Raw genomic sequence first — 9,761 nt, forward strand, 5'->3', positions numbered from 1 at the left:
TTTTGAGGAGACAACTGATTGCAAGGAATCGCTGCTGTCATCTCCTATTATACCCTATATTTATAACCTATAATAGTATTTATAAATAGTATTAGATAAATAGATAGATAGACAGACCGACAGACAGTATTTATAGTGTTGATTGTACTTGTATGTCATTGTGGTGTCATTACTTTTTTGGGACTTTCAGGAATGAAAAACACATGCGCAGGTTACGTTACTTCCTGAAGGAGTTTGCACCCGAGTCCGAGTTGCTTTCACATTCATGCGAATCGCACTACAGTTTCACTGTAACCGAACTCAGACCACCTCCTACAGGTAGTCTCGGGTTCGGTACCGTGGTGCGCTCCCCGGTCCGCATGACAGCTTTCACATTACCAATTTTCATGCAAACCGTGCTCTGTTTCGAACTAAACTGCCAGTGTGAAAGCACCCATAGTATTTGGGTCCGAACCGCGGTCCGATTACGTCATCAACGTGAGTACAAACGGCAGATTTTTACCACTGTATCTAGGTCAACTCGAGAAGATGTCACTGTGTTAAGTGAAGTATTAAAGTTTGTCTCTTTGGATTTACCACGAAAACTTGCCAACAACTTTTGTGTTTGTCTCCCACAGATGCATTGAATGTGCATGTGATGAATATTAGCGTTTGTCTGCCGCGAGCTAGCGGCGTTGAGTGAAGAATGTGAGCTAGTCTCTGAAGGGGATTTATTTGGACATAAGCAGCTATGAGAAATGCATTATACCATTATAATTATGATCGGGAGCCTACAAAGACGCAAATTATACATCATTACAAGCGGTTCACCCGGTTGGATACGGGTGCGCACCCGAGTTCGAAAACAGCGTTCATATTATCCAAACGAACTGAACTTTGATGTCATTTGGTGCGCACCAAAAGTGCTAGTGTGAAAGCACCCTTAGAGGTATTTTTAAAGATGATTTTGTCCTCTTTATTGTTAGCAAGCACGTTTAATACAACCTTTTAACTCGGGGCACAAGCTGAATAGACGGTTAAAAGAGCTAATGACCACTGAATCATTCTAATAATCGTTAGATTAATCATTATCAAAATAATCAGTAGTTGCAGCCCTATTGTCCAATGTCACCTGCAGAAGCTCGTGTTAATAATGTGTGTCAAATATAATTCCTCCTTCACGGGTTGGTTGGATGTTCCAAGCTAAAAAGTCCTATGTTTAAAGTTTACCTCATCGTATTTACATGCTGTTTGAGGTTGAACCAATGGGGACAGTCTCTTGATGCTTGATTCTCTTGATCAGAATTGCAGTATTTGGCTTTGTCTCGTTACATTAAAAAAAAAAATAGATGAAAGAATTTCAGCCAAAATGCTGCAGTAAAGATCTAATGTTTCAGACACATTTCATGTTTAATTAACCTACTCTAATAGATATATAAAATACAGTCATTAAACTTTCCAAAGATGAATGAAAACAAATTATTTTGTCTTTTCTAGTATTGTGACTTCTCTTTATCGTCTTTTTGGAGTTTGTGATGTCTTTGAGCTGCAAGACATTTGTCTGTATGTATAATTTCTTGTTTATTAACTTTTTTTTATTATTCTTTTCTTAAATGAACCCTTTTTTCTAAATCAGCATATTTTGTTTTTGGTAGGTTGCTGACTTTGAGTTAAACTATGCAAATGTGATCATTTGAACACCTTTCTCAGTAGATTGATGTGTCTTTTTGGGATGCATACTTCATATCTGTAACATGCGTTCTGTTCTTCAGGATTGGTTGTTCTCCATGTTGGATGAGTAGTGCTCAGCTTCTCTGTGGATATTGTCTACCTGTGCGGCTGTGTTTTTCTCCTCTGCTTCATTGAGCAGAATGTGGGCTTCCTTTTATGGGCGATCTCCAAACTTGTCTCCACAGGACCAAAGAACTCAAACACTATAAAAAATGAAAGCAAGAAGAGAGCAACTACTGAGACATTCAGACTGAGGAACATGGCTAACTGTGTAATCTGTGATGTCATTTAACCCCTACCCCTTACATCTTGAAGGTATTTGAAAGATTTACAGATTTACAAGGATAAACAGAAAATAAATGCTCATAACTTTTAAAATAAGTTGGGTTAATTGTATGGATTAATTTTATAGAAAACCCTTTGAAATATAAAAATATATCTATCTTAGGATGCAAATAAGAGAAGTCAGAAAAAAACGTTTTTGTTGTTCCCCAACATGTCAAGTGTACCTGGTAAAATTTTGTGTTCATATTACAAAGGAAACAAAAGTTATGGCATTTGGAACGCTATAATGTCTCTTGTTTACTCTAAGTGTCCAAAAACATCTCCAAGCAGGTATTCAGGTGTTTTATTAAACATTAAAACGGATTAATTGAAAACTGCAAACATCTAAAAAATATAAAAATACTTACACTCATCATGTAGGTGTTTAATAATGAAATTCAACTCACAAGGGCAACTTATTCCATCACTCTAAAAAATGTACGTTGAGTGCTTTCTCGTGCGCAATCTGTGTATGAGTGCTCTTTTTATATATATATATATATATATATATATATATATATATATATATATATATACATATAAATATACATACATACACACATAATAATCATACTAACTATATTACACTACTCTCTCCACATCCACCCGAGAGCCCTCCAAAAACTCCAAATACCTGCCCCATTTCCATATAAACATATCCAAGCAAAATTATATAACATCAAATATTTTGTAAAACAAACCCCAGCCAATAGGCAGAATAAACACAAAGAACATGTAGACTTATTCACAGAACTGTCTTGAAGGTGTGTTCCTTCACAAAACAAATTCCAGCAGATATAAAGCCATTCATTTTCCTCGGACAGACAAACACATCTTCAGTGAGCCAGCTGATGAGTGCAGCAGATGACATAATCATTCCAATGTACCACGAAAATACTCCACAAATCATACTCCAGCCAACAGGAGCACAAGGAACTGACAGATTCATCCATAACTGTCCCGAAGTAATGTTATTTAACAAAACAAGCTCCAACTGCTAGGCGGAACTGGCACAAAAGGAAACGAAACACGCATCCCGGTTACTCGGATGGTTGAGTCAATTCACTCGGAGGCCGCATAAAAGTATATCTCATGATTTACACAGTCCGCCAACTGTATAAAAGACATCCTTTGTGTGGGCATGTAGATATTTTGTGGTCATCCGTAGTGTCTATTCTCAATCTGCCCGGGAACCGGCAAAAGTTTCTTTAAGGAAAAGTGTTAATCCACAAAACAAAACAAACTCCAGCCGCTCGGCGGAGCCAACGCAAAAAGAAACAAAAATGGTGCCCAGCTTCCTCTGAAAGCCAGAGTATGTACAGTGAGTCAATCCACTCACAAGAAAAACACCCAATGGTTACTCACCCATTGTTTCAATAAAAGACATTGCCTGATTGGGACATGTAAATACTTTGCTGCCGTCCTTGGTGTTTATTCTCAGTCTGGCCGGAAACATCAGAGCAAAAGTGATCTTCCGCTGATGTAAGAGATTCTTGCATTCCTTAAACCGGTCGCGTTTCTCTCTTGTCGAATTCACAAAGTACGGGAACAAGAAAATATTGTAATTCTTCCAAGAAAGCTTTCCTTTGCTCCTCGCCTGGCGCAACACATGATCTTTATTGGATGATCTGAAAAATTTGGCCAGAATCGATCGTGGCCTTTCTCCCTCAGCAGATCTGTGAGCTGGGACTCTGTGAGCTCGCTCGATTTCCAGCTTGTGCCCTGTTATGTCGAGCAGACTCGAGAAAAGCTCGTCGAGGAATTTCACCATATCTCTGCCCTCCTCATGCTCAGGAATTCCAACAATTCAAATGTTATTCCTGCAGTTTCTATTCTCAAGATCTTCAAGCTTTTCAAGAACACGTTCCAAATCAACTTTGGTCACGGGCGGATTAGCGGCTAATTCCCTCTCTGATGACTCCAAATAATCGATTCGTTTTTCAACATCTGTCGCTCTTGTAACTAACTCAGAGAATTGTTTTTTCCATCGCCATAATCGATCGACGTATTACAGTGAGATCCTCCAAGTCTGCAAGTACCTTCGTCAACATCACCGGCATGTTGGACAGTTGACGCTGGATTCCTTCTCCCGCCGCGCCATCTAAATCGAGTCCCCAGTCCACAGGCCTGTCAGGGCTTTTATCTTGAACCCGTAAGTGTCTTTAATGTCTCCAGAGCCCGAGGATTTTGACTTCTTTGCCATGTTTACCTCAAACAGCAAATGTGTAACTGGGTGTATCGAATTTCACCAGATTATATCATGAAAATAATTTAAAAAAAAATTAGCAAAGTGTGCAGAGCTGTCTCTCACATGTCTGCCCTTCACATGGTGTCACGTGGCTCGTAACACTTACATTTTAAGCCACTGCTGTCAAGAAGAAGTGATAGAAGAAGATGTAATCACCACTAAACACCAGAAAATGGTAAAAAGAACAACAGTGGATGTGCAAGTCAAGGATGAGGAGGTCTGGAGATATCTGCATTTGTATAACTTGAGTCTGAAGGAATATAAAGACATCTTTTTCTGTCTAAACTCCTGAAGAGAAATTCCGGTGTCTCATAGCAGTCATAGCGCGCAACTGCCTGTGTATGCGCGCACAGTTATATGGAGCATACTTTGCGTATAGTCGAACACAAGCCTGTGCTCTTCAGGAGTTTAGACCAAGCATTCGCATCTGACCGAAGTATACTTTGGGCTATATACTCACAAATTTGCCCATTGTATTCTACTAATCAAGACATTTCCAAAGATACAATATATAACACATGGCTGTGTGACCTTTTTCATCTTTTCATTGGTTCTAAATATGATTGTTGCAATCGCAAATATGCAAATTATTAAAATGGAACAGTTAGAAATTTAAAAGCAATTTTAAATGCAATTTATTTAGAATTGGTCAGATCAACTATATTCATTATAAAGATAAGAGTCTAAGCTTTAAAATGACACTTATTTTGTGCAGATCAAGCAAGTGGTTGTTGAATAATACCATAATAATTTTTTCTTAGTGATTAGTACCCCCTCTTGTCCTGGTACTTGTTCGCTCCGGGTTTAGACGTTAAAATGTATTGAGTTAACATAATGACCCAAGACAGATTTTACTCATCCTTTAATCTTTATGATGTACAGTGGCCTCAGAAATTATAGGAGTATTAAGCCACACTTCAAAATGTATCAGTGTCTTGGCATTATAAAAATATTAAAAATATATAAAAATATAAAAAAATATTTGAAAGCAATATATCCTATATATATTTTGAATGTGTTGAAACTTGACGCATCCTGAAAACTGCACCGGTTGAACGTTTCATGCTGAAGAGCCACTTAAAACTACGTTTTTTTTTCTCTCGTAAATGTAAACGTGTGTAAATGTCAACATCATACTCTATGTCGAAAGGATTGAAGCCTGTCATGCTAAAAATGAGCTCATTGATGTCATAAAATATCAGTCTGCTTTTTTATTCCAACCATTACTCCTGGTCAGAGGCTTCTGTAAATATTTAATTTATACGTAGGGTTACGCTCTACCTAAGTTTAATGGTGCAACACTCAAATATTTATTACTGCATACATTTTGACTTAGTGCCCATTTATGCCACAACTAGGCTAAATTGTAACTTAGATTACAAATTAAAATCCGACTTTGTGACCATGCAATATGACAGATGTGTAATTCAGCTTGAGGCTGCGGGTTGTGTTTAAACATCTAGATCAGGGGTATTCAATTAAAGTTCCAAGAGTTCCGGTCTCTAGATTTACTTTCTAGCAAAGGTCCGGACAATAACTTACATGGTGTTAGTAGTCAGTATAGCTATAAAATGACATAAGGAATGCTAGTTTTTTGAAATAGTAGGCCTAAATATAAATTTCTCAACTCGAGAACATGTCACTGTGTTACATGAACCATACCCCAGACCACCTTTTCAAGGAGACCCGGGTGCAGTTCGCGGGTGCGCACCCGAGTTCAGAAAACGGCGTTCACATTATCCAAACGAACCAAACTTTGATGTCATTCAACCCCAGGTGCTAAAACTGGGCAAGGATTAGGACATTGGGGCACCACTAAAGATTTGGTGCTGAGAGCCACAAAAGCTACCGTTCAGGCCATCGGCAAAGCGATAAGCAACCTGGTGGTTCTGGATTGGCATACTTGGCTAACTTTCACAGAGATGTGTGATGCAGAGAAAGCCACCCTCCTCGACACCCCGGTGTCACCTGACGGTCTCTTTGGCAATGCCGTGGAAGGCTTTTCAGAGTGCTTCAGTGCGGTGCAAAAGCAGTCTCAAGCGATGAAACACTTTCTGCCAAAGAGAAGTAACACTTCCCCTTTCCCAGCACAAGTATGTGTTTCCCCCAGTGCGCCTCCTTCATTCTGTCATCAGCAAAGTCTGAGAGGACATGGAAACATTTCTGTTAATTGCGCCGAAATGGCCCAATCAGTCCTGAGATGAGAAGATGATAGAAATACAAGACGGCCCTACATGGGAAATACAGCTGAGGAGAGGCGTTCTCTCTCAAGCACAAAGCAGGATTTGGCATCCCTAGCCAGAGATGTGGCATTTTGGCATTCCTTCAAGAGCAGCTGGGCGCTGGTCTTACCTTGTCAACACTCAAGGTTTATGTAGCTACTATCTCAGCATACCATGCCCTGGAGGCTGGCTCTTCGATAGGCAAACATAATCTAGACACTATGTTCGTTAGTGGAGCGAGGCTTTTGAAACCCCGCACCCTGCTATGGTGCCAACTTGGGACTTGAATCTGGTACTGAAGGCACTTACAAACTTCCCATTTGAGCCACTGGAATCTGTTGAGCTGCAGGTGCTTTCCTTAAAGACTGCACTCCTATTGGCTTTGGCCTCATTTAAATGGGTGGGTGATATGCAGGTGCTGTTGACTGAGAGCTCATGCCTGGAGTTTGGTCCAGATCTGTCAAAACCCACCATTAAACCTAGAAAAGAATACATGCCTAAGGCTTTATCAACGCCCTTCAGGGCTCAGGTGGTTTGTTTGCAAGATTTCTTTCCTCCACCATTTAATTCAGATGAAGAGCAGTCTATGCATTTGTTATGCCCGGTGAGGCCATTGCATACATATGTTGAGCGCACCTGTCAGTTTAGGCTGTCGGATCAGCTCTTTATTTGTTATGGAGGATTCCACAAAAGGAATGTCTATCTCCAAACAAAGGCTCTTTTGCTGGATCATTGATATGATCGCCCTTTGCTTACGAATCACAAGTCACGAATTGCCCTATTGGCATCAAAGCACATTTAACCAGAGACATGGCCTCTTCATGGGCATGGACAAACGGTGTGTCCTTACAGGACATATGTTTTGCAGCAGGATGGTCCTCACAAAACATGTTCACGAGGTTTTATAACCTGGATGTGGCGTCCATCTCCTCACTAGCCCTCTCTCTATAGAGTGCTTCTTTCAAGCGGGTGAGCCCAAGCCCTTATTATGGGTGGGCTACCGACTATAATCAACACACCTACCTAATTATATGCTGTTGAAGTGCTTCACAGTAAATTTGTCAGAGTAAAATTTACTCAAATTGAAGAAAATTTTACTCTATGCCAGATAACATTTGGTCCCTCTCTGAAAAGAGTAAAAGTTACTCTTTTGATAGAGCCGTTTTTCCAGAGTTAATTATGCTCAATTTAGTGATAATATTTGACTCTTTCCTGTGATATTTGACTCTATTTAGTGTTTTTTTTAATCAACTCTCGTACAATTTTACTCAGTTCAGAGCTAAAAGAAACTGACTCTGCTACTTTTTAACTCTGTTCAGAGGATCTTCAAATTTACTCTGCCACAATTTACTTCCCCTCCAGAGTTGTTTATCATCAATTATGAGTGAACTACAAAGAATAACTCTATCCAGAGTTATTCTTCTGAATTACAACATTCATGTTTTACCCTCAAAAAGCCCTAAAATATAAATGAAAAACTTGCTTTTCAGTCTGAAAATAAAATCAACAACAAACTGTATACTCATGTCTCACAATTTTATTTTTCAAGCACCTGTTTAAACAATATTACACTTACACTTAATTCACTTGTGATCATAAAAAAATAATGAAAACAATAATACTAAAAAAATAAAAAAAAATTGTGATAGTGATAATGTAAGGGAGAAGACGAAGAAGAATTACATGAAACAATATGGTACAATATACAAATCAGAATCACAACCATAAGACATCAGAATGTCAAACAACTTGTGGTGCAAAATATCCGTAATCTCCAAAACAGAAGGTGCTTCTGTGGTATGTGCAACTTTGTAAGCATGGATATGTTCAGCTAAACAAAATGTTTTCAGTGCAGTTGTTATCAAAAGGACCTGCTCATCTTTGATAACAATATTCTGGATTACATGAAATACAGGCATGTCATTCTGAACTTGAACACAAACCGCTAACCCTAACCGATAAGTATTTCCACAGCGCTTGACCCATTTCACATTTAGGACCTTAGTCCACATAGGTACATTAAGTTTCTCAGCCAGCTCAGCACCAACTTCCATTTCATTCAAGGGGGCCATTTTCCCAGGACCTAATTTCATGTCATTTGGATTAAATGTTTGCCAAATGTAAGCCATTTGGCACTGGTGTTTCTTTGCTAATGTTTTCGTTATGTTTTTAAAGCTTTTCAACTGCTTTTTAAAAAAGTTATGCTTCGCTTCGTAACGCATGCACCAACAATGTAGCAGTGGTCCAATTTTCTGCATACAACTGGGGTAATGCACCATAAAATGATGCTTTGGCAACAAGTTCTTATCAGGAAACAAACGCTTAAACAAACTGTGGTGCTCTGCAATCAGGTGTTTCAAATAAATGGTGATACCAGTGGATATAACTGAAGAAAACACTATATTGACTATCTGAAGCAATAAAATGAACAAATACCAGTGCTGATCATTAGGACGCACAAGATCTCCAAACATAATGGGTAGATGACGCAGTAAACACCAGCTCTGAGTGGCATTTAAGCCCAGGTCATTGGAACCCTCTCTTAATGCTACACCAGGAGGTTTGTTGTTTTGTTCCATGAAGCCATAATTAAAACTCTGAATTCGTCTGTGTACTTCTGCTGATGTGGTGTAATTGTCAATCAGGTGCTGAATAAGTAATTTCATCTCATATTGTGCAACCCCCTCTAATATATCATGCATGATATCAACCGAAAAATTTGCAGTGGTGTGGAAATATTGCAAAGAATTTAAAAGGCAAGACTTTTTTACTCCCATTACATAAGGTAGACTGGGATTGCTCTGCATATTCTGACAGTGTTCAGCATGAAGTTCTTTAGTTCGCACTGACATCTTTGGACTATCTTCACTGAACTCTGTCTGAAAGTCTTCTTTCTCTAGTAGGCAAAAGCGGCAACAGTACCTAGCACTAAACGATTCCACAAAACCAAATAAAGAATGGACACCGAGGTTGTCACCAGTAACTTGGACAATGGTTCCATAAACTGTATGATCAAATAAAGGAATCTGAATTCCATTGGTTTCCAGTGTTGAGATATCCTGGACAAGCGGCCCTAGTATTTTATCAAACCCATAAGTTTTGATATCTTGTGCATGAAATAAAGCAACTAAATGGATATTTAGTAAACTCGAGTTGTATTTAGGGGAAATATTTCTAAGGGTAAAATAGATAGCTCCTAACTTATGTATTCCTCGTTTTGATCCAAGGGGGTTTGAGCATTCAAATTCATCAAAAAA

The 9,761-nt window shown here is 38.9% G+C and overlaps 1 long non-coding RNA gene across 1 annotated transcript; it reads left to right on the plus strand.

Moving 5' to 3' along the window:
- Nucleotides 1-315: 315 nt before the first annotated feature.
- Nucleotides 316-2,054, plus strand: LOC127419812 (uncharacterized). Its single transcript, XR_007893723.1, has 3 exons — nt 316-477; nt 1,477-1,542; nt 1,752-2,054. It is a non-coding gene; the product is annotated as an uncharacterized LOC127419812 (long non-coding RNA).
- Nucleotides 2,055-9,761: the final 7,707 nt, after the last annotated feature.

Source organism: Myxocyprinus asiaticus, chromosome 29 (genome assembly GCF_019703515.2).
Source record: "Myxocyprinus asiaticus isolate MX2 ecotype Aquarium Trade chromosome 29, UBuf_Myxa_2, whole genome shotgun sequence".
Taxonomy (NCBI): domain Eukaryota; kingdom Metazoa; phylum Chordata; class Actinopteri; order Cypriniformes; family Catostomidae; genus Myxocyprinus; species Myxocyprinus asiaticus.